Here is a 25,544-nt window from a genome sequence, read left to right as displayed (position 1 = left end):
AGAGTCTGCACCTTTGTCGTCCTTGCCTGGGCAGCAGTATCCCTTCCCGGAGGTGACAGACACAACATGCATGGGTGGGTAAATGTTGGGAGCCAGGCATAACCACTCTTACCTCAACATTATCCTGCCACATGGGCATGTGGCCCTCACTCTCAATATCATTTCTGAAATGATCTCACCTGGAATAATTAAAAACAACGTCCAATAAGCCATGGTACTTGCATTTAAGTGACTTCAGGTCAATGATAAGGAGCCCAAATGTCACGGAGGGCAGCAGGATGGTCTTGATGGCAAGAGACTCAAGCAAGGAGTGCACCATGTTCTTGTATGAGTTCTGTAATCTTATTCAAATTACATTTTCTGGTCCCAGGGAAATTCACTCATATATTCCACGTGATAGAGTCTACCTGGGAGGCCCTATCTCACTTGGCACCGTACCACTCCAAAGAGGTCCTGCTTGAAAACCTCATTTTTCTTAAAACAGACGCTGGGTTTCAGAACACGTGCCTTAGGCATGTTCGCAGTGTATGCACAGTGCTGTGCCCGGGATGGAAATAGAGCCAAAAAGTGCTAGGAGAGTGTGCAAAAGCCCTCATTCCATGCCCAGCAATTTGAACATGTTTGTTTTCTTCTAGAAGCTTGGCTGGCCTCCACAAGTTTACCAAAGTGGAGTATGTAAGGGGCTCAGGACTGTGGCCAGATCCCCCATAACTTTCCAGGGGAAAATACTCCTGAGTATCTTCGCGAGACTCTTGCATCTCTAGGGTGGCTTTCTTTGGAACAGCAGTGGCAAACCTGCATCAGCATAAGAACCAGCTAGGGAGTTTATCAATCATGTAGGTTCCCAAGCCTCATGGCAAGATCTGGGTTGTGGGCAGAGAATCAGCATTTTTAGTAAGTGACCCCCCCCCCCGCCCCCCGCCGGTGACTCCAACAAAGGTGTTCCCAGACCACACATTGAGAAGCACAGTGGTGGGGCCTCTTTGGTGGCCCTTTATGAGGCCAATGGAAAGGAGCCCTGGGTTTCTATGCAGCCACCAGGCTGTTGCCCCTCCTACAGTTAATTTCTAAGCTCCAGAATCCACCTACTCTCATTACTAAGTAGCCAGCTGAATACAGTTGCCTCCTATACCTGCCTACCCCTTTGCTGTTCACAGGAAACAGCTTGTGAGCAATTATGAACAGCATGTGTCCACAAGACCTCTGGAGACAGGTGTCTGGAAGCCGATGTAAACAACCAACAGGAAAGAAAACTTGCGGGCTTAATTTTGCAACCTTGAGAGGCACTTACTTACTGGTCCGTCTCACTAAGTTTGGGATGGCTTTTAGAGGGCTTTGCTGGTCGTTTCTCATGTGTTAAATCTCCGAAACAAACTGTAACTTCTTGGAAAGCGGTCACAATATTATTTTTTCCTCCTACTTACTCCATAGCATCTACTATATCATTGGTGCTCAATATAGAATGAAAGTTTCCAACTTAAAATCAGGTTGCTTCCAAAAACTCATTCTTTTTTTTTTTTTTCAACGTTTATTTATTTTTGGGACAGAGAGAGAGACAGAGCATGAACGGGGGAGGGGCAGAGAGAGAGGGAGACACAGAATCAGAAACAGGCTCCAGGCTCTGAGCCATCAGCCCAGAGCCTGACGCGGGGCTCGAACTCACGGACCGCGAGATCGTGACCTGGCTGAAGTCGGACGCTTAACCGACTGCGCCACCCAGGCGCCCCCAAAAACTCATTCTTAAGGCTGTCATTTGGATCTTGTTTCTCATTAGGACAGTGTTGTAAAAGGTAATTATGTTCCCAGGGCAGCGCCTCAATATCGATTTAACCAGCAATATAGCTGAGCTGTAGTTCTGATAGTACCACAGAACCTAAAATCACCTATAATACTGCTTTTTATGGGAAAATCTGTTCCAGATTCCAACTGGAGATGCCAGGAACTCATTTTTCTGGTCACAGTTCTAGAATAAGACTTGATCCAGTTGCAGTTAAGAGTCCCCGATGCATGCATGCACAAACGCGCAGTGGACTGGCTTGTCTGCTGGGGTTCCAAAGATGAGGTGTCATGAATTCCTTTTGGGAAACTGGCTGAGGAGGAAGGGTAGGGGTGCTCCTGTCAGAAATGCTTCCAGTTGGCCTGACCGAGTCGGGAGGAGGGACCTGGAAGAGGGGGAATTTCAGGGCTGTGGAGTTATGGAATGGTCCTGGTGGGAGGTTGCAAGAGTCCAGAGGGCACGGACTCCCTTGGCTGTGGTAGTAGGGCCAGTTGTGGCTGTTTGGGCAGCCGTGACAATTGGGCACAGGCTGTGGCAGCCACATCGGCCAGGGTTCCACCTCAAGCCCGTAGATATGTTTGGGGATGTGATGGTGTTTTGGTCACTTATTGCTACATACCAATCCAAAACCTAGTGACTTAAACCAACAACCATTTTATTTCTCATAATTATTCAAATGTGGGCTTACAGGTGATCACCATGCAGCTGCACTCAGCTGGCAGGGAGCTAAGGTCTGGACTGTGCCGGCGGCTGGGACTCCTGGACTCACTGTCCCTGTTCATGTAGTCCCAGGGCTTTCAATTCTCCGTGTGGCCTCTTCTCTGAATCTCCCCACGTGGTTTCTCCAGCAGTGTAGCCAGAATTCTCACATGGCAGCTCAGGATATTCAAGGAGCAAAAATAGAAACGTCCAGGCCTTCTTAAAACTAGTCAGGCCACTGGCACAGTTTCACTTCTGGTTAAAGTGGTCACAGGGCAGCCCAGACTCAAGGGCGGGGGAGATGACCCAAAGGCATCAATTCCAGGAGGTTGGTCTGGTGTGGGTTACTGAAGTAATCAGCTTCCACATTTGGTGCCATTCCATACATGGGAGAGCCTCCAAAACCAAGTGTATTTAGCTAGAGATTCTCTATTACAACCACCACAACCATATTGCTGACATTCCTAGGAGAAGCCTCCAAGTAATTATCATTTCTTTTCATATAAAAGATACATGTCTAGCTATAAAATCCATCCTGTCACTATTTTTTTTTTATATATTCCAGCCCATTCTTTCTTTTTATAGACCCAGGTGCCTACTTTATACAGACTTAATGTGTTCTCGGTCTTCATGTCAGAACACCTTGATAAATTCCAGTAGGTTTTGAAGTACATCCACAAAATGGCACAAAGCCCCCAAGTTTGCAAACGGTTTATTTTTAAACTATCAACTACAGCAGACTCAAGGTTGGCCTTCTTCCTCTCAGGTTCATCTACTTGCCTGAGGGAAAGAGAAAGAGAAGGAGTTAGTGTTAGTACTTTGGTATTAGATATATAGACAAGCATACCTTGGAGATATTGTGGGTTTGGTTCCAGACCACTGCAATAGAGCAAATATGGCAGTAAAGAGAGTCAAATGATTTTCTTGGTTTCTCAGTGCATATAAAAGTTATGCTTACACTCCACTGTTGTCTCTTAAGTGTGTGGAATTATGTCGAAAAAAAACCAGTGTATACTTTAAAAAATACTTGATTGCTAAAAAATGCTAACCATCATGTGAGCATTCAGCAACTTGCAATCTTTTTGCTGATGGCGGGGGGGTCTTGCTTCCATGTTGGTGGCTGCTGACTGATTAGGGTGGTGGTTGCTGAAGGCTGGGGTGGCTATGGCAATTTGTTAAATCAGACAAAATAAGTTTGCTACATCAGTGGATTCTTCCTTTCATGAATGTTTTCTGTATAGTATGTGATGTTGTTTGATACCATTTTACACATGGTAGAAATTCTTTCAAAGTTGGAGTCACTCCTCTCAAATCCCGTCCCTGCTTTATCAACTGAGTTTATGTCATATTCTAAGTCCTTTGTTGTCATGTCAACAATCTTCACAGCATCGTCATCTGGAATAGATTCCATCTCCTGAAAGCATTTTCTTTGCTCATTTGTAGGAAACAGCTCCTCATCTATTGAAGTTGTATCATGAGATTGAAGCAATTCAATCACATCTTCAGGCTTCACTTCTCATTCTAGTTATTTCGCTCTTGGCACCACATCTGCAGTTACTTCCTCCCCTGAAGTCTTGAACCTCTCAAAGTTGTCCACGAGGGCTGGAGTCAGCTTCTTCCAAACTTCTGTTAATGCTGATATTTTCACCTCTTCCCAAGAATCACAAATGTCCTTAATGGCGTCTAGAATGGTGAATCCCTTCCAGAAGATTTTCAGTGGCGTTTGATCAGATCCATAGAGGAATCTCTATGTGTGGCAGTTGTAGCCTTAGAAAATAATGAGACTTGAAATTTGAAATTACTCCTTGATCCTTGGGCTACAGGAGCATTGTGAACAAGCAGGGGTGTTTTGAAAGGAATCTTTTTGTCTAAGTAGCAGGTGTCAACAGTGGGCTTAAAATATTCAGTAAATCGGGGCGCCTGGGTGGCGCAGTCAGTTAAGCGTCCGACTTCAGCCAGGTCACGATCTCGCGGTCCGCGAGTTCGAGCCCCGCATCAGGCTCTGGGCTGATGGCTCAGAGCCTGGAGCCTGTTTCCGATTCTGTGTCTCCCTCTCTCTCTGCCCCTCCCCCGTTCATGCTCTGTCTCTCTCTGTCCCAAAAATAAATAAACGTTAAAAAAAAAATTAAAAAGAAATATTCAGTAAACCATGCTTTAAACAGATGTGCTGTCATCCAGGCATTGTTGTTCGATGTATAGAGTGCAGGCAGAGGAAATTCAGCATAATTCTTAAAGAGCCCTAGGATTTCCAGAATGGTTAAATGAGCACTGGCTTCAACTTAAAGTCACCAGCTGCGTTAGCCCCTAATAGGAGAGTCAGCCTGTCCCATGAAGCTTTAAAGCCAGACATGGACTTCTCCTCTGTCGCTATGAGAGTCCTAGATGACATCTTCCAACGGAAAGCTGTTGAAATTGAAAATCTAAAAATCTGTTGTTTAGTGTAGCCGCCCACATGAATTATCTCAGCCGGATCTTCTGAACACCTGGCTGCCATCTCTGCTCCAGCACTTGCTGCTTCACCTTGCACTTGTATGTTACGGAGACAGATCTTGTCCTTCAATGCCATGAATCAACCTCTTTTAGCTTCAGACTCTTTGCGGCTTCCTCACCTCCGCCAGCCATCAGAAAATTGAGGAGAGTGAGGGCTTTGCTCTGGGTTTAGGCTTTGGATGAAGGGAATATTGTGGCTGGTCTATCTTGTCTCTGGACCACTAAAACTTCCTCCGTATCAGCAATAAGGCTGTTGGTTATTTGGGTGTTGACTGGAGGAGCACTTTTCATTTCCTTTAAGAACTTTGCCTTTGCATTCACAGTCAGGTTAACTGTTTCATGCAAGAGGCCTGGCTTTCAGCCTATTTCAGCTTTTGACATGCCCTCCTCAATGAGCTTAATCATTTCTAGCTTTTGATTTAAAGTGAGAGACATGTGACCCTTCCTTTCACTTGAGCACTTAGAGGGCACTAGGGTTATTCCCTGGCTTAGTTTCAATATTGTTGTGTCTCAGAGAATTAGGAGGCCTTGGGGAGAGGGAGAGAGATGGGGAAATGGCCAGTTGGTTGAGCCGTCAGAACACATACAACATTTCTGGATTGATTTTTTTATGGGCGTGGCTCGTGGTACCTCAAAACAGTTAGGGTAGTACCATCACAGATCACCATAGCAAGTATCATAGTAATGAAAAAGTTTTCAATATTGTCAGGATTACCCAAATGTGTGATAAAGAGACACGAGTGAGCAAATGCTATCATAAAAATGGTACTGAGAGCCTTCCTCAAAGCACAAACCTTCAGTTTATAAAAAAAATATCATATATACAAGGCACAGTGAAGAAAAGTGCATTCAAACCAGGTATGCCCTAGCTGAAACAGACCTAGCTGCTTTTGTCCGATCTCTCCTTCCGTCTTTCTTGGGGTAGCAAGATGCCCAGGCTTTCTTCCAGCTAAGTATGTCCTCATGACGAAGTTCTGGCTAGTGACAGAGAAAGTTAATTGTGTCTGGGACTTGCAAAAAGGTTACTGAAAGGGAACTGGCTTAACTGGGAGGGAACCCTTGGGTCTTACTTTGAATTCTTTCTTCCTGTTGTCTACACTGTGAATGCACTGGTTGGATCTCCACCTCATCCTGAGATGACTTTAGAACAGAAAACACACTCCAGGATGGTAGAATATAAAGATAGGTGGACTCTGGGTTAGTGATGGCCATGGAGCTTTATTCCAGCCCTGAACTCTAGAACTAGGTGTAGAGATCTGGATCATGGTGGAGAGAAAGACATTCTCCCTATTAAGCCTTTGTTACTTTGGGTTTCCTGTTACAGGGAGCCTATCTTGTGCACCTGCTCATAGCTCATTGCGAATGCCATCTGTTATGTACGTTGCCTCAGAAAAATGATTAAGAATCGCTCGTCAAGGCCAAGAAACCTGCACACAGATGTTTATAGCAGCATTATCCATAATTGCTAAAACTTAAAAGCAACCGAGATATCCTTCAGTAAGTAAGTGGACAAATAAGCTGTTGTACATCCAGATGATGGAATATTATTTAGTGCTAAAAGAAAACGAGCTATCCATAAAAAGAACTGCATATTATATGCATATTACTAAGTGAAAGAAGGCATTCTGAAAAGGCTACATAGTGTATAATTCCAACTTTATGTCATTGTGGAAAAGGCAAAACTATGGAGACAGTAAAAAGATCAATAGTTGTCCAGGATCATTATAGCGCAAACAGAGCCAACACTTGCTCAACCCATTAAGGGTTGATTAGACACGATAACTGGTGAACACAGAGAGAGGTTGGGGCCTGAGAATTTGAATTTCTACCAAGCCCCAAGGTGATGCTGAAGCTGTGGATCCAGGAGCCACACTTTGAGAACCTCTGGCCTAGAGTGTGGGGAGGAGGTGTCCATCAGTGGTCAAAGGAAGCAGTCTGGGAAGGGCAGAGCCAAGACTGAAACATATCAAGGGAGTGAGGGGACACACTGACCGGAGAGTTCAGGTTTATAGGTAGTGACCTGGGGCAGGACGTCTGGAAAGGAGGCAAAGAAGCACTGTGCTGCCACCTCCTCCAGGGCAGCTCAGTCCAGTGATGAGGAAATCCAAAGACAGGAGGTCCTCAGCAGGCCAGATGGGAGTTTAGCATGGAGATGGGAGATGTCAGGGCTGGTCTTTCAGATGGGGATCAGGGAAGGGATCCAGGTTGAGAAGACAAGTGGTAAGGGCAGTGCAGGACGCTAGTCCTCAGGGACTTGGAGAAACCAAGAATATCCCAGAAAAGAATTCTATGTAATAACAGGATCACTCTTGTCGCTGTAATAGATACACTCCCTCCTTACAGTGACTCCACTCATGAGAATTTCTCTCTTACCCCAATTTTAAAACAAGTATTCCTCATTGGCCGACAGCGCTCCTGCAGGTAGTAACTCAGTGACCCAGATACCTTCCCACTTGTGTCCCTGCAATCATCAAATGTGATTTTTAAGGTTACCGATAAGAGGGAAAAGCATAGAGAATCACACATGAGCAGAGTACAATAAGTGAGGCCTGGAAGGGGCACGTACCACTTCTGCCTAAAATTCACTGGTCAGGAGTAGATCACACAGCCACGTTAACTCCACAAATCTACATTGTGTCCAAGAGGAAGAAGAAAGAGTCTAATGGCCAGCTAGACAGTCTCTGCCACACTCCTATCATGGGGAGCAAAGAAGAATTATATCATTAAAATTTGGTCTGCAGGGGTAATGTTCACCCACTAACCGGTAGGATGCAACTGTATGTTCCAGCTGGGGCCATTAGTGCATTTATTCTGTCTTGTCCCTATACTGATCCTGCCAGTGGGGAGCATAGAAGGATGCAGAACTGTATACGTGAACAATTACGTGAAAACACCATTTTAAAATCATAGTGTTCTTCTGAAGTTCTGCTATGTAAACCGCAGGCCAATCCTTAATAGCAAATAAGTCAGACCTCAGTCATTCTGGATAAGCAGTCGTGTGTAATATTTGGAAGTGAATAGCATAACTGAGAATGCAACCCTTCAGATTTCTCAAAGGAGGGAAAGGAGACAGTTCATGTGCACCCAAGCGACCCACACAAAGGAGCCTGTGCCTGCTGGAGATGAGGGACGATTTGTTGTTTGACCAGGATGGTGGCTGTCAACCCCTGCTGCCCTTGAAAATAACTGGGAGGAGGGAAGGGGCTTTTAAAAACTCCCAGTGCCCCTGGCCTCCCTGAACCAATAAAATCTGAATCTGTGGGATGGTATTTTCTTGAGGCTCTGAGAACCACCAGCCTGGTTGTCTCCCTTGGCTCACTTAATCTCTAGATGAGAGTGGAAGGGGGGACGAGTCTCGCTGGGAAGAGAAGGTGGAATAGAGAAGTGCCACTGGCTTCTTCTGGGCCTACAGTCAGGACAGCCTGTACCTAATCAGAGCTGTGCACAGATGCCACTAAGTGGTTTGGTCCTCTCATCTTCTTTTCATCAGGAGGATCTCACCCTTCTGCCCTGCTGGGAATTCAGGATCCATTTTCATGATGTTTTTCCCCGTCTGCCGTAGTCAGGGGTCACAGGCTACCTCCTGGCAGCATGGTTATCAAGCAGGGATCACTGGCTCCAGCCCCAGAATTTCTGTTGACTCTATGCTAATTGGCATTCATCCATTTATTTACTCCACAAACATTCACTTCCCTGTGCTAGGCCCTGGCAACTTACTTGGCGTTGAGCCTGAGCTGGGGAGAGAAGTAACTAGCTTCAAGGTTCCACTGTGGAACACTGACGTCATGGTGCCACCTCTTTTCTGAACCTTGGTGATTGTTGCCATTGTCAGAGGCGATGGGCTGATGGGCTGTGACAAGCTCCCCCAACACATTCATGGCCAAGACGTGGAGTCTGCCCAGTGCCGCTAGCGATCAAATCCCTGAATCGGGCTCATACAAGTCAGTACTACCTGGGATTAGAATCTTTGTGAGCTAAAAATAATAGCTCCAAAGCTCCTCTTTTTTTTTTTTTTTAATTAAATTGTTTTATTTTTAATTTTTTTAAATTTACATCCAAATTAGCATATAGTGCAACAATGATTTCAGGAGTAGATTCCTTAGTGCCCCTGACCCATTTAGCCCATCCCCCCCCCACAACCCCTCCCATAACCCTCAGTTTGTTCCCCATATTTCTGAGTCTCTTCTGTTTTGTCCCCCTCCCTGTTTTTCTATTATTTTTGTGTCTGTTCCCTTAGGTTCATCTGTTTTGTCTCTTCAAGCCCTCATATGAGTGAAGTCATATGATGTTTGTCTTTCTCTGACTAATTTGACTTAGCATCATACCCTCTAGTTCCATCCATGTAGTTGCAAATGGCCATAGCTCCTCTTAATGCTGACCCTCTCTTCTGGTCCATGATTTCAAAGGAAAGACATTATTTTATATAATTTCTTGCCTTCGGACCATGCAGACTGGCCTTTTCTCTAACACTTCTGGTGCTGAAGAGGTCTCCATCTGAAAGACATATAAACAAATGAGGGTACATTTTGTAGTCTATCACAGGAAGAAAAGCTTAAAATGCTATCATTGAGTGTGCCATAGGTAAGTTATTTTATGATTGCAACAGCCACCTGCCTTTAAAGTTTACAAGCCAAATTTGTCCCATTCTTATTTTAGGTGAGAAGTTGCAAGCTTCAATGGGATATTTAGTCAAGTAATTATTTGACCAAGGTAAATTGGCCCCGAACTATGTAAGTAGATGGAATTTTTAGCCTAAAACCAGGGCAAGTCAGACTAGTCCTACCTTTGAGATGAAGAAATGTTTATCTCATGATAAAACTTCAACATTGACACCTGCACATCAGAGCGCATGGGTCGTTTTGCTTTCCAACACATGGACCAGTCTCCAGGTTCTGCCTGAGGATCTGTGCAAACAATGAATTCTCCAGAGCGAGTGTCTCTGAGTCATGCTAACCATCCATTCCTCCAGGCCCTCTGAGCTCTAGCTGTATGTCAAGATAAATCACCAGAAAGTTATGGGTCTGGACCACATCAGCTGAACTCCCCAAAGAAATATCTTCACTGAGTTATGATTTAATAAACAGCCTGCCCTCAGTGTTTATTGCAGGTCAGTGTAAGAAGTGGCTATAAGAAAATCATTTCTGCATCTTCAGTGAGCCACTTTTAGTCTACATTGTCATTTATATAAAAGTCCATTCAACAAAAAGCTCCAAGAATTTACTGCCAGGAGAAAACAAGTCCCTAATAAGAACGCCTAAGATTCTTTGATCAGATACTAAAAACTATAAAACACAGCACCTCTCTCCTTTTTGTCTGATGGCTTTGAGGCTTAGAGCTTATCTTAGTGCTCACGTCTGGCAACTCTCTTTAGCTGAGGTCTCTGATGTATTTCTCCCCTCTCCCTCCTAATTTCGAGACTTTGACCTATTTTTGATCCTTATTTTAATGTGTCTTCTTTTGTAAATGATTTTGGAAGTGGGCTGAGGCTTCTTTGCTTCTTTACTTGATCTTTCTGAGTCTTAGGCTCAGATAGCTCTCCTCTCCCCCAAAGGAAGGTCTCAGGGGAGCAAGAGGGAAATGGTGTATTTTTAAAAGAGGGTTTGTAACCACCCACAGGAATCCACGCCCACATAGGCTGTGGTGGGGAGTACTCAGCATCTTGGGAAAATTGCTGTCTGAATAGAGAGGGCGAGAAACTGAATGGACCAATGTGGTAAGAAATGGGAAGCCTGAAGATGAATTTGTAGTCAGATGTCTGTTAAAACCATCTGCTCTGACTTAGAATATATAGACTACACATACTCTTATTTTATGAAAATGACGTTTGCTGAAATGTCCACATATTTCAAAGTCTTCAAAGCAGTACTTATTACTGGTGCATTATTTTTCATTTCCTTCTCATCAACCAATCAAAAACAAGAGGCTGGGGCAACCAATCAAAAACAGGGCTCTCAGAGTGTGCTGCCAGGTCGGTAGGTTTTGAAAAGGTCCCAAATGGTCCTCTGCACTGGGGTCCATAGCATAGATGTCTAAGCTCCTCCGTATTTCTAATAACACATGGCCCTTTCCGCAAGACTGCCAATTGCTACAGGTGTGTTTTATTAGTGGTCGGAATGATAGGTCTTGTGTAGATTTTCTATCTCTGAAGTACCATGGATAGAGTGGAGGGGAATAAAAGAACAACCCGAAAGATAATTGCAGAGCCTTGGGCAACTTAACAAGGAAGAAGGAAAGCTACCCTGGGGTAAAGGCAGGTGTTTACAAATGGGAAATTTAACATGAATGCTGAATTGGATGAGAAGTGGGTAGTACAGAAGAGCCTAGAATAGCAAGAGCTTTGGAAACTGAGAGCAGAAGTTGGGGTTTGGGGACTTGCAGGTGAAAGTTTGAAACAGGAGAAAGAAGCAATTAGCAAAGGAAAAGAGATGCTGAATAGAGATACTCACTAAGGACAACGATGACAAAGATCAATACACATGATCCAGGCAGGTGAGACCAAGAAAAGGATCCTCAAAAGAATGCGCATGTAGGTGTGTAGATACTGGGACCCTCCTTCAAAACTTAGTAGACCTCATCTTGCCAAGTTGTAAAACTGCTTGAACTAGGTGGGTGCTGACTTGAGACCTAAATCTGGGTTTCTGGAAAGACACAATAGGACCTACAGGTTGAAAGACAACAGGATTATTAATGGAGGTCAAGAGTATTTTTGAACAACAGTGGTTCTTACAAAATGGCGTTTCGATTCATTAAGTGAATCAGAAACATGTGGATAAAATTTCTCTTGGAGCACATAGATGCCTTTAAAAAATTAAAAGTTGAAAGTGCTGACATAATGCCCTTGGAATCTATTGCATCTATCGAAGGAATGAATGAGATAGAAAATAGAGCTTGAAATGTTCTGTTCAACCCAAACCACTCGTGGGATCTTACCAACTACTTGGTTATTTTTGTGTTAAGATTTTTATCCTTCTGTGTTCATGTTTTATTAACTTTTCCTCACCGAATGACTCTTACATCAGCCTGTAATGTTGCTAAAAATCTCTTCATACGTGTCTTCAGAAAATGTTATTTCTTAATCTGAGATTAGATCAGAAGCATTGTCTTCATCTGTGCCCAATTTAATACCTAGAACAATCTATAGCTTTTCTTGTATCTCCTGGAAACGGTACCTACAACGAACTCTACTTGTCCCATCCATCCTTCTGTGACGTATTCCTTGTGTGAATGGCTTTTAATCCTACTTCCGGTGGCAGAGGTTGAAATGGCCAGGACCCAAGGACCCCAAATCTCAGCCAGCTCCTTATTGCTGTCTCTTGACAGAGGGATGCTAAGACATGAACAGTGTTGGTTTGCCTAAGAGCTCTGTCCCCAAACGTGAAATCCCTGGTCCTGGTTATTTGGGTAGAGCTGTGGGCATATTAACACTAAGCCTGCCTTGTGCTTCTACACACCAAGGCTGACAGGAAAACAACCCCCTTTACCCTGAAGCCCTAGACCAGAACCATCCAACAGAAATATAATGTGAGTCACAAATGTAAGGCTCATATGTAACTTTAAGTTTCCTAGGAGCAGGTGAAATTAATTTTAATATATTTTACTGAACCCAGTATATCTACAATCTTACCATTTTAGCTTTTAATCAATAATAAGCATTTGTATTTTACATTTTACAATGTGTACGAAGTCTTTGAAATCCTGTGTGTATTTTCCACTGAGAGCCCCACATTTGGATTGCTTTCTGGTCACTTGTAGCTAGTGGCCACCATGTTAGAACAGTTCTGGACTTGTACTTTAATGCTGGCCTTGAAGTTGTATCCTTGATGATGAGAGGCAGAATAAGAAGTTGAATGGGAGGATGTGAAGAAGCTATGGGAAAAGGGATCTCAGCCCTTAAAAGAATGTTTCCCAGTGTTTTTGAGAACTTCCTGTGTCAAAATCACCTGGGATACATTTCGTCGATAAAAATGGAGGATCCTGGGTTTGACACTGAATCTGCCTAATCAGAACATCTAATGTTGGGACCTAGGAATCTGCATTTTTAAAGCCTTTCGGATCATCCTTTTGTACACTGACCTGCCCTAGTGCCCGCAAGACAAGTCCGACACATGGGCCGCTTGTCCTCGCAGAGTAACTGTATTTTCTTTGTCTCTAATGTGTTTTCGCATTTTTTTTAGCCATTGTTTTAAAAACAGACACACGTATGCCAAGTTTTGCATTCTCTTGAAAGCTCAGAAAATCTATAAACCGGAGCTTGCGTTTCCACGTGGGAACAACTGATTGGAAGTGAGCGACGGGCAATTTCGAGACAGAGTAAGGGCTGACCGGGTTGTCACTGTCCATCCCAACCGGGCTCATTTCATTCCTCTATGTTCCATGCTAGCCCCATAGACGTCTTTAAAAAAAAATTGATTTTTAAAATTCTACGGTAATTTGGGATTTACAGAAAAGTTGCAGCGACTGTTCAGCGATGTCCCATAAACTCTTCACTTAGCTTCCCTGGTGTAACGTCTTCCATCATGTGGTGCATTTGTCAAAACCACGATGCTAACACTGGTGTGTGACTATTGACTGGACTGCAGGCTTCATTCAGATTTCACCGTTTCTTCCATGAATGTCCTTTTGCTGTCCCAGGATCCAATCTGGGATCTTACCTTGCATTTGACCCTATGGTCTTCTGAGTTTACAATTCAATGTAATTGAATTCAATGGTCTTCAATGGTCTTCAATGGTCTTCAATGGTCTATCGCACGCATCCTTTTTCTCGGATCTTAACCGATGTCCCGTCAGGCCCCCCCCCACGGCCAGGTGACACCTTCCAAGGGTGGCAACCGCAGTCGCACTTGAATTGCACCAGCTGTTCTGGCTGGACAATAAAAGCCGCATCTGTAAATTGAAAAAGCTCCACGCATCAAGTGTGGAAAGAACACTTCAGTACAGGGATCTTTTAGGCACACCTGCGCTCACCAGTGGCGATGCCAGTAACACCATCTTCTAATAAGCATTGTGATTTACTCTGGAGGGTTATTATACGGCTTCGGTGTTTTGTGGGGCATGAGGTGCTGGGTTTGTGGCCACACACTTTGTATGCATGAACTTTTTTTCCACAGAACTACCTGGCCCAGTGCCTTTCCCATGTATGGGAAGGCTTAAATACATCACATCTGAATCTCCTAAGTAGTGAAATTGAGACGTACAGAAATTTCACTTTCCTTTCTGGCTCTGCTCAACATGTAAATTTTCTTTTGGTCCAGTAGGAGTAAACCTCTTGAGAAAGTGTTTTTCTTTCTTGGCCAACCTTTCCTTGAGCAGAATTCGAATTGTGCAGTGCCTGAAACCACTAACTAGCATATATGGTGATTTGCCTTAACTGCAAGAACAAATCCAATTAACAAATCCATAAGGAATTGGGCTGGAACGGAGCCATTCTTCCAGGTGGAAACATCTTTCTGTTAGACATGCTTCTTGTACTATTCACCCACGGTCCTCCAGTTGTCCAGTTAATCCATGGCCTGACTGGGGGCGTCTGGAGTCTAATAAGTGCATCTTTACAAACTCCGAGGATCAAAGGCTAACACCTCAAATGACTTTGCTTTGTAATCTTTATCTTTTCCAGGGCTGTCTCCCTCTGATTCGGACACCAGAAATAATTCAATGAACAACTGAAAGCAAAACCTTTTCACACACAGTGAAGTTCTGGAAAGGAAGCCAGTTAAGATCACACCAAAGCTAAGGTCCAAACAAACTAAAATAACTCAAGGCTATCAATGGGTTGGTTAGGGCTACTGTGATCGTACCATAAAGTGTCTTCTACCTTAAGCACCTATCACTGCAAGTGCAGAGTCATGCAGGTTCCTTGATTACTATCTAGAAGTTTAACTCCTATATTTTGTTGTATTTCAAAGGAAATAAGAATACATACACTATTCGTAGACGATACTCTTCCTTTTAAAATCATCACTTTTCTTCTAATTAACTGGTTGATACTTGGTCTTCCTCTGAAGAGTCAGATCTGCCTCGAGCAAGACCAGGAAATTACCTTAGAAAATAATCGCTCATATTGATAAAAGAGTTTCCACTTTTCAAAATGGGGAGATACCCACATTTCATTCAATATCACTTTATTCTATTCTTTCCAGTGGCCTTGAGAGGAGAGTAAGATAGAGGGTCAGAGGCATTAAGGAAATTTCCTAAGCTTACACCTTCCTAAGCAACAGTCTGTATAAAACAAACCAACCGACCAACAAACAAAAAACCAGGGATGGTCTCAAGTCTTCTGAGATTCTTCTGTCATGGTTTCTTGTGTCCCCCCTGGGCCCTTGTAATTTCTCACTTCTTTCTGGAAAAAATGCTTCACTTTGGATGACATTTATAGGCGTTACCTCTTCTGGGGCTATTAGATTCTTGATGGAATTCAGAGTGTCAGACGGAAGCTCCAACAATGGTGGAGTCCACAGCAAGCCCATGTCAGTGGAAGTGGTGCCCAAGGCAGTAGCTTTTCCTGACTCTTGTTTATGTTTCTGTTTGGAGTTTGGGGACAGTAGATAGGGCCCAAGGAGTCAGTATAATTGTAGCCTGTTGTAGACATGCTTATTGTGAATCTAAAAGAACTAGATTGGAGGGAGGTCTCTATTTCCAAAGTCAGGATCTGTGATGAGTCCTGATTAATGGGCTTCTTAGATCTCTGAAATCAGTTAGATCAAAGAAAATGAATTACCCAAGGATTTTGTTGATTTCGAGTTAGCATTTGCCTTTGTTTTATTTTTACTGGCTGGGCAGAATCATTATTGCAAAATTGCAAAATACATTTGTAGAAATCATTGTTTTAATTCTCTGCTAGAATAAAAAGTTAACGGTTTTATCCTGAGTCCAAAATTATACTTCCCAAACCAAATGGTAAGACCGTGTTGAAATTAAAAGAGAAAGAAGGTGCCAGAACTTGAATATATTTTGCTCTCCTTGTTAGAGGAATTTCCCAGTGTCTGCCTAGCATCCTCGCCCCAAGGATTTCCCATGGGTCCTCATTTTCCCAAGACCTCACAAGCGCCTGAGGTCCCATTTATCTCTTTTCCTCCCAGCAGTGTCTTAGGGACCTGGGGGAAGGGGGTAATACCCTGCATTTAGTCTCCAGAAGCTTGTTGCCCTCATGTGGTTTTCACGTGTACATAATGACATGCTCAGAGTATGTCAGCCAGTACCATCTGGGGCGCCTGGAGCATTGTCTGGGAGCCTGTGACAACTCAATCTAAGGCCAGAGGATGGGGAAATATATTGCATGATTATAATTCCCTTTTAGGCAGAGAGACTCTCTGGCATTAGGATGTCCACATCTGTTAGACCCATTAGAATCTCCGTTCCTCATGAGTATTACAATAAGAATAGCCATCAACCTAGCTAAATCGTAGCTCCTTTCTGGCCACTATTCTCTGGTCTGACCCAGTCTGTGCCGAACAAACATGGTGGGAGTGTCAGTCTCTGGTCGGAGGTGCTGGCCAGCCTTATACCTGCTTAAGTTGGTAAAGTCAAACCAGGCCACTTGGTACTGAGTTGACAGCCCCTGAAACGTCTGCAGCCTGCTATCACTCTGGTGACTAATTGTTAGGGGGAGGACATGTGTCCTGAATTCAACACATCTGGCCTCTGGCAATTAATGTCAGGGCTTCTCAATCTTTAGAATATGTAAAAATTACCTGGGAAGTTTGTTAGAACATCATTCTTGAGCCCCAACCTCATGAATTCAGATTCAGTAAATCTGGGGATGTGCCTGGGAATTTGGTGGCCATAATTGGAGTAGTGGTGTTTTCTCTCCTTGGAACAAAAAAGCATGGCCCTCACACTACTAACATTGCCATCACCTGGGAGTCTGTCAGAAATACACGTTCTAGGCCTCCACTCAGGCCCACTGAATCTGACTTTATATTTCATAAGGGCATTTTTTTCACCTTAAAGTTTGATATCCACTCTTCTTTACAATTCATTTAGCACTGAATACAGAGTGGCAGGTCATGGACTTGGAAAGATCCTTAGGAATTCAGATGCTCTTGGTCCTTGCCTTCAGAATGGTAAGTTATTCAACCTGGGTTGCTTTGCATGATCCAATTCCTATGAATATTCATGTATTTCACCAGAATTTTAATAACTTCAAAAGGCAGTGGCCATGTCTTAAGATCTTTGTACAAAATATTCTGCATACAGTAAGCATGCATCAAGGATTTGTTGGTCAATTGGTTAATCATAAGAATAGTGTGAAGGCACTTCATAAAATGAAGGAATGGTCTCTGTTTCATTCATAAAGAAAGCTGTATCACCAGTTGTGATCTGTGGTTAGTTTTTCATGTGAATTTACAAGCCAGAAAGCTGAAGAACAATCACAAATTTGCAGTGTCTGAACTCTCACTGGCATATTCTCAGTGTTGCTTCTAACATTTTTGGGGAAAGTAGCTACAGTAAATAAAGAGTTAGCTGGTAAACCCTTGTCCCTCTCCATTCCATCCATTGCTATAGTTGAGAAGTTTTAATTCAGGGAATGATAGGAACACCAAATCAAAACGACTTTAAAAACAAACAAAACTTGGGGCGCCTGGGTGGCTCAGTCGGTTGACTGTCTGACTTTGGCTCAGGTCATGACCTCATGGTTCATGGGTTTGAGTCCTGCGTTGGGCGCTGTGCTGACAGCTCAGAGCCTGGAGCCTGCTTCAGATTCTGTGTTTCCCTCTCTCTCTGCCCCTCCCCCCACTCATGCTCTGTCTCTGTCTCTCTCTCACTCTCTCAAAAATAAACATTAAAAAAAATTGAAAAAACAACAACAAAACCCCACTTGAAAGCGGTAACTGATTTTGTCATCAGTCATTCCAAATAGGCTACGTCATCATTCTCTGGGCATTGTGATAAAGGATAAAGCCTTCATCAAACCTTAATGTTTGAATCAGTAATACCTTCGAATACAAGCTGATCTGCTCTGACTTACAGCTAGAGACCTAGATCTTTCATACCCCTGAGGGCTGAGAAGAGTATAAAACATACTCGACAAAAAATATTTATGGGTTACCTACTAGGATTCAGTATGGTTCACAGACCAGAAGCCTGGGCATCACTTGAGAGCCTGTTGGAGATGCAGAATTTTAGGCCCTAGACCAGCCCTCCTGAATCAGAATCTGCATCCCAGTGATCTGCGTGCACATCAAAGAGTCAGAGGTACTGGCGTAGAAGGCCTCTATAAGGTTAAGGTGAAGTCCTCAGCGATAACAAGAAGGAGCCAGACATTTGGCTGGTCTGGGGAAGGACAGTTAAGCACAGGAAGTACAGTGTTTTGGCCCCTGACATAAGTGGGTGGGGAAGAATGGGTAGAAGCCATCCTGCCAGGTTGGAGCCTGGAAGGAGAGGACAACAGGATAAGAAGTGGAAAGTGGAAACAGGAGACTAATCCTATCATGCCTAGAAGCCACTGTTGGGAGCTTGGATTTTTCTCCAACTGCAAAGCAGGACACTGATAGGTCTCAGGGAGCGAGGAATCCTTGTCTGATTCAGAGTTGTGATACACTTTTGGGATAAAAATCCCCAAGTTTAGTTGATGAATTCGATGTGGGCTAGTACTTAAGAGAGTGCGGGATGAGGGAAGGAGAGAACTTGAGAATAATTCCTCTGTGTTGGGAAGACTATAACACTGTTTACCAAGATGGAAAGACTAGAGGAAGAGAATGGGGGGTGGAGGCAATGGTGAGGGGTGCAATCAGCAGGTAAACTTGAGATGTCATGAGACATCCACCTGGAGAGGGGGACTGAGCAGTTAGATCCACAAATATGGCGATGAACAGAGACCAGGCCTGGAGATGTGAATTTGCAATCTCTAGACTCTCAGATGCCATGTTGTCCTCAGTGTGAAGTTGCAGGCAGAGGGCCATTTGGCAGACGATAGAAACTCTAGCTTGAGTGACATCAAGCCCTTTTCAGTGTTATGCTCAATATTCTCTGGAAATACCGAAGGTCTGCATTTTCCCAGAGCCATGAAGCCAACAATCTCATTGCTGAGGAACTACTCAGAAGGAAACAGAAACAGACTCGGATCATGCAAAGTTCTGAAATCCCATTTATCCTGAGTTTATACATGACTCTCAAGTGTGACTAGTCACTCTCCCAGACCGAAGCCAATTAGAATTAACCCGTTTAACTGTGACCCTGTTTATTGTTTGCCTCTCTCACGAGCAGGCCTGCTCCTTGCAGGCAGGCCCTTGCCCCCGCCCCGGTCCTGACTTCCCTGTACCCTGTCGTGCACAGTGCACCCTCAAAGATCGTCCTTGAATGAAAGGGCGAGAGTGGTGGAAGGTTGTTCGAGACAAAGACAGCAAGACCGTAACAGGTGTCAGTCTGACATCCAGGGGAGAATTAGAAAAATTGTTGGCGCTCAATAAATCTAAGACCCTGAGACATTTACCTAGGAATTTTCCACCACAGCTCATAACTCAACAGGCCCCGATGTCATTGCTTATCTGGAGCACAGTAAAATTATCCACGTTCATGGTGATGATTCTGAGTCATCAAGAAGAGGCTGAAATATGTTCAGTCACTAGATTTAAAGTGGCAAGAAGCATGCAATACGTCTATAAAAATTATTTTAACAAAATACAGCTAAGATGAGTACTTTGGACTTGAATATTTTGTTCTCAAGACAACCCAGCATCACACAGGAATTGGAAACTTTATCACCCACTGATGCCATCTGTACAAATGAGGCAACGCCGCCCTATTCTTCATAAACAATTGTCTTCTGCGTACTGCAGTCAGTTTAGTTTGGTGATGAGTACATAGTCCTCATGACCACATAGCTTTATCTGAAGGCTAACAAAAGTCGTCTCTGGAAACATTACCAGACTCTTGTTCTGTGCTGACAGGGGCATTTTCCTTCTGAGCACAGTTACCACTTAGTTACCAAATAGGAGAATGCTGGAAATCTCTGCCAAAGAATAAACAAACGCAAAACGCCACCCGAGGGGAGAGAGGCAAAGGAATAAAACCATGTGTGCAATTCCTACCTGGAAAGCCTGGCGGTAATGGGCTGAGGGTCAGGCCCTCTTGGGAGTACACGCTATTTGATGCAGGCGCTCCCAGTGCGGGAGTAAACCTGCATGTGCTTCGTGTATCGTGAGTACTGAGTACACGGAGGACAGAATAGACACTCACGGATTTCTTTCCTGCTTTATCTGGAAGGGTGAGGATTAGCACTAGAGTCTCGGCTCCAGTCCTCTGAAATTTCTCATGTTTAATGGATCAGAGGGGCCATTTGTGAAGAAACTACCTAAAACTGACATCAGGGAAATGCTAGCGGGTGAGTTGGGGATGAAGGTCTAATGGCAGGTGAGCACAACTTAAATGAAAGTCCTCTGGAAAGAGGACCGTGAAGTTTTATTTACCAAGTTCTTTTCCTCCATAGCATCACACACAGACACACCCTCACTCACTGACTCAGTCACTCACTCCTCTGGGCTGAGGTCATGCCTACCGCAGGACATCTAGGCTGCATCTGGGGGCTGCAGGTGAGCTACAGGCTCGAAGCAGTTGTTTCTTTCTGTGGATCCGGCCTGCTGACAGTATTTGTAAGACAGTTTGGCAATAAAGATGTTTTAGATTCGCTAACAACAAAAGCCATGTTTACATATTGCAGGGAAATTGTACAACATTGGGAAGGGTTTGCACGACATCCCGGCCAGGCTGGCATATTAGGTACAAGCACCACCAAAAAACGTGCATAATATTGCAATTCAGATTGACTACTTCCCTAGCCAAAGTGACTCACTTCAATCAAAAATAGAATGTAGACGGGGTGCCTGGGTGGCTCAGTCGGTTGAGCGTCTGACTTTGGCTCAGGTCACGATCTCACAGTTCGTGGGTTCAAGCCCCGCGTCGGGCTCTGTGCTGACAGCTTGGAGACTGGAGCCTGCTTCGGATTCTATGTCTCCCTCTCTCTCGGCCCCTCCCCTGCTCACGCTCTGTCTCTCTCTGTCTCTCAAAAATAAATAAATGTTGGGGCACCTGGGTGGCTCGGTCGGTTAAGCGTCCGACTTCGGCTCAGGTCACGATCTCACGGTCCGTGAGTTTGAGCCCCGCGTCAGGCTCTTTGCTGACCGCTCAGAGCCTGGAGCCTGTTTCAGATTCTGTGTCTCCCTCTCTCTCTGCCCCTCCCCTGTTCATGCTCTGTCCCTCTCTGTCTCAAAAATAAATAAACGTTAAAAAAAATAATAAATAAATAAGTGTAAAAAAATTAAAAAAAAAATAGAATCTAGAAAAGAACTACATCTAGGTGTAAAAGATCTGTCGACTCCCTGTAAAAGAGGCCACTGGAGTATAAGCTATAGTCATAGCAACAGGTAATGATAATCCCTGCTAAAACTTTAGGGAGGACTTCTGAGTTAGCCTCCCATCGAAGCCCTTTAATCATTTGAACATTGAACCATCTGATCTGATCTTCCTAACCCCATGCAGAAGGTACTACTCGTCTCCACTGAACATTGAAGGAACTGGGACACCCTGTGGGACAGCCCAGGTGAGAGAATGGCAGCAGAGGGGACAGTGAGGCATGGAGAGATGGAGACCTGCCCTGCCCCAGGTCACAGGACAGCTGGGTGGTAGGGACAGACCCCACCCCCCCACCCCCCCGCCACCTGGGCTGGGCCTGGGCTCAGCACAAGTGCGTTCCCATGGTAGTGTGTGTCCCGAATGGGCCAGGTCCCTTCCCACAGGCCCTTCCCAGTTCGACAGACAATTAACAGGGCAAAGAAAGCCCTTTCGGTTCTTCTTGTAATAGCTGGGCCCAAGTGGCCATTTTGATACACATCAGAATACGGTTCTTTGAGTATTAAAAACACCACAAGATACACAGCTAGGACTTTATGGCTACTCAGAGACTAGATGTTTGATAAGAAAGAGCCACCACACCCAGGAGGAGAAAAAAAGTCTGAAACTCTAAACTTTTGTGAAATTGGAAAAGAGCCACATGTCAGCATTTTCACCTCTTTCCCATATGGCAGGAGGCATTTCACACTGCTTTTCATAATTTCAATAAATCTGGTAAGTGATATGAATCCTCTGCATGCCAAGAGACATATAATATGTGTATCAAAATAGATGTCTAGGTTGGTTTGTGACAAGAACCAGATTTCAGCAACTGAAGAGAACAAATCTGGCCTGGCTTTGGTTCAGTGAATGGGTGAACGAGAACCAGGATCACTTTCTGCTTTTTTTTCCCCCCCCTTTAATTTTTAAATGCTTCTCCTGCGTTTGCTTATTCTCTAAAAACCCTTGACCATCTTGATAATTAATTTTTATTCCCAGCCCCTTCATCACGTACAACCTTATTGGGCATTGTTACCAGCTGATGGTACAGAGCATTAGGACTCAGTAATTCGTTCATCCAGTCAGTAAATATTTAGTGAGCTCCAGCTCTGTGCCAGGAATTGTTCTAAGCTTTGTTTAAGTTTTGTAATTATTTAAGTTACTGGGGATACTGTAGGGAACAAAAGAAGGTCCCTGCTCACGCGGAAAGACTAAACATAAACAAATGAACAAATTCATATGCGATATGTCAAGTGATGATAAATAATTTAAAGGACAGTAAAGCAGGGTAGCATGGATAAGGAGTGATTGGGGTGTCAACAATGTCAATGACCAAATAGCATTTTATCAGAGACTATCAGGAACTAGGGAAGCAGGTTGTGAGAAGAGAGCATTCTGATGAGTAAGCGTCATGGCAAGTGCAAAGGTCCTGGGGTATAAGTTTGTTTCTATTTAAAGACTAGTGAGGAAGCCAGTGAGGCCAGAGCAGAGCAAAGACTGGGAGAGTAGTAAGTAGTAAGTCAGGGACTTGGCTGGGCTTTGTGGGCCCAACTAAGGACTTTGGCTTTTATTCTAAGTGAGATGGGAAGATATTAGTGGGTTTTGAAAAGAAGGGTTAAGTGGTTTGATTTCTGTGTCCAAAATTTATTCTGGATTCTATTGGATAATCTACTGAAGGTGGGGGCAGGGGCTGGGGGGTGAGGGTAGAAGCAAGAAGGCTTTTGCAAAAGTCAGCCTAATGATGACAGTGACTGGGACTGTTCTGAAGGCAAAGGCTAGAGTCCGCTGAGCTAAATTGTTGAGTGTGAGAGGATTTGAGATGATTTCACATTTGGGGGAAATTTGGTTACACCTACAAACTTTACAGACAAAATATATTGCCTGCAATAAAAAGCTTGTCATACCCCCAGCTGACAACCCATTTTATGTGCTGTATTGCACACATTTTGCACATCAACAGGGCAAGAGGAGCTCACAGGGCGATGCAAAAGGGCACTGCTGGTGTTATCCTCTTATCACACAGATTGTTCTGGAGCTTCCCTGGAAGATGTGTCCTTTTTAAGTTTCCATCAAGTTATTTTTAAAAATGTGAAAGGGGTCTTCTTTCTGGAGTCATTTTAAGGGGGTGATTCTATATTAAACAGTCCTGTCATAACACTATTACTATTAAAAATTCGGAAAAGAGCAAATGCTCATGTAAATTGACAGAATCCCCTTGGGTGTCAACCAGGCAAGCGAAGCAATATGGGTAATCTGCTTTTGTTGCACCCGTGAATGGCCCTATTTTTTTTTTTTTTTTAGTTTAAGAAAAAAAAGAGGGGCACCTGGGTGGCGCAGTCGGTTGAGCCAGGTTGGTTGAGTCCGACTTCAGCCAGGTCACGATCTCGCGGTCCGTGAGTTCGAGCCCCGCATCGGGCTCTGGGCTGATGGCTCAGAGCCTGGAGCCTGTTTCCGATTCTGTGTCTCCCTCTCTCTCTGCCCCTCCCCCGTTCATGCTCTGTCTCTCTCTGTCCCAAAAATGAATAAACGTTGAAAAAAAAAAAAAAAAGAAAAGAAAAAGGTAGAAGGAGGAAGAGGTGAATGCCAGTGCTTGCCTACACCTAAATGGGTCTTCAGCTTATAAGCTTGTTGTTCATTTAAACTCAAACAAGTAGCCTGGGACTCCTTACTGGCGAGGAACTCCTTACTTGCTTGTTCCAGCTGGCCCTGATTTTCCCTCTGGGTGATTGCAATGCTCTTCCTCTCTGGGTGGTTACCATATTTTCTGGCAGTAGATCTGGGCCATGGGAATGTAGAGTGAAGTGGGCAGCTCTTGGGAATCACCTAGCCTCTCCTCACCACTGCTGTCCTCTGCCCCTGAGGACCAGAGGACAAGGGAGCAGATGGCCCATTGCCTTGGCAGCTTCTAAGCATCCTTCCCTCCCAAGGAGGACTCTGAATACAACCTGAGGGGCATCCAGAGGTCCCAGGTGCTGGATTTTTCTCCTCTCCCCAAGTGAAGAGGTCAGAATAACACAGAGTCGCAGAAGCAAATTCTCCCTACCCTTAGCTTATTATTTTGGCCTCCCGCACCTCTCTTTTGATCCCCTTCATGCTTTGTCTTAGGAAGTACGGACATGGAGTAGGAAATAGTTGGAGCTTCAAAATGTTGTGAGGCAACCTTGGGAGCTGGACTGGGGTACAGAAATGGTGATTTCTAGGATGCAACTCATTCTGCTGACATTGATTCGGTATTGGTTTCAGCTGGCTTGTGATGGAATCCTGTTGAGCCACAGTGGATTGAGGAACAGTTGAGGATGCTTGAGGTGTGGGAGACTGCGGAGGAGGTAGCTAGAGGTGGCTCACAATGGACTCTGACCGATTCCCAAGGATCTGACAAGGCTATACATGTTTCTCAAGGTCCCTCATCCTTCCCCAAGAAGGTCCTAAGGAGATTCAAGGAAATTGCATACTCTTTGCCCAACATCTGAGAAGAAAAGCCCTAAGGACACCTAATCACCAGTTTATATGCTCATACGTGACCCAAGTATCTGCTTTCTGGACATCTTCCCCATTCAAATATAACAGCTTGATCTTTGCCCACGTAACATGGTATAGGCAGCCTAAAACCACCCTACCCTCCCTCCCTTCTTTTTTCCTTTCTAGAAGGGAGTTGATGTCCCATTCAGTCCCAAGATCGTTCACACCATGACCTGCTGCCTCCTGCTCCCAGGCATCATTCTTAGCTCCTGTATATGCCGTCCCACCTTGGTACCACTTCTCCCAAATCTGGACACTGCTACTCTTGTTCATCCCTCATGACGCCCCTCAATAAGGTATTCTGAAGAGTAGATGTGTACTGGCATTCTGAGGATGAAGAAGAGAATTCCAATGCAGAAAACAAGTCCGAGGAAAAGAAGAGTCAAACAGTTCACAAGACCTCAAGGGAAGCATCCTAGTTTTAAGCTTCCCCTCCCAATGTAAATCTTTCTCCTGAGAACTTTCTTCTCCATTTGACTTCGTCACCTGTTCTGGACTGTCTGGAAAAGCCAAAGTTCTGTTAGTTTAGTAAGAAAAATAAGTAAGTTCCCTTGTTCAACTTGGAGCTAGGCTCTAACCCAGGAAAGCCAGGAGTGTTCATTGCCCGTGACCATGAAAGCTCATTAAGCTATGGCGGACGTGGGATACAGTGCTTGCCTTGCCAGACTCACAGTGTGAGCTCCGAGCCACTACCCCGTACGGCTTTCTTGCTTTCCTGCTTTCCCTCCATTCTCCA

At 44.3% G+C, this 25,544-nt stretch overlaps 1 non-coding gene and 1 pseudogene across 1 annotated transcript; one reads left to right on the top strand and one right to left on the bottom strand.

Annotated features, from left to right (window-relative positions):
• Window positions 1-3,539: 3,539 nt before the first annotated feature.
• Window positions 3,540-8,844, bottom strand: LOC121041974 (tigger transposable element-derived protein 1-like; annotated as a pseudogene).
• Window positions 8,845-20,782: 11,938 nt separating this feature from the next.
• On the top strand, window positions 20,783-20,867 carry TRNAQ-UUG (transfer RNA glutamine (anticodon UUG)). Its single transcript has one exon. It is a non-coding gene; the product is annotated as a tRNA-Gln (tRNA).
• Window positions 20,868-25,544: the final 4,677 nt, after the last annotated feature.

This window comes from Herpailurus yagouaroundi, unplaced genomic scaffold (assembly GCF_014898765.1).
Source record: "Herpailurus yagouaroundi ecotype Mexico unplaced genomic scaffold, PumYag 29, whole genome shotgun sequence".
Taxonomy (NCBI): Eukaryota; Metazoa; Chordata; class Mammalia; order Carnivora; family Felidae; genus Herpailurus; species Herpailurus yagouaroundi.
This window is presented reverse-complemented; position numbering and strand designations above follow the sequence as displayed.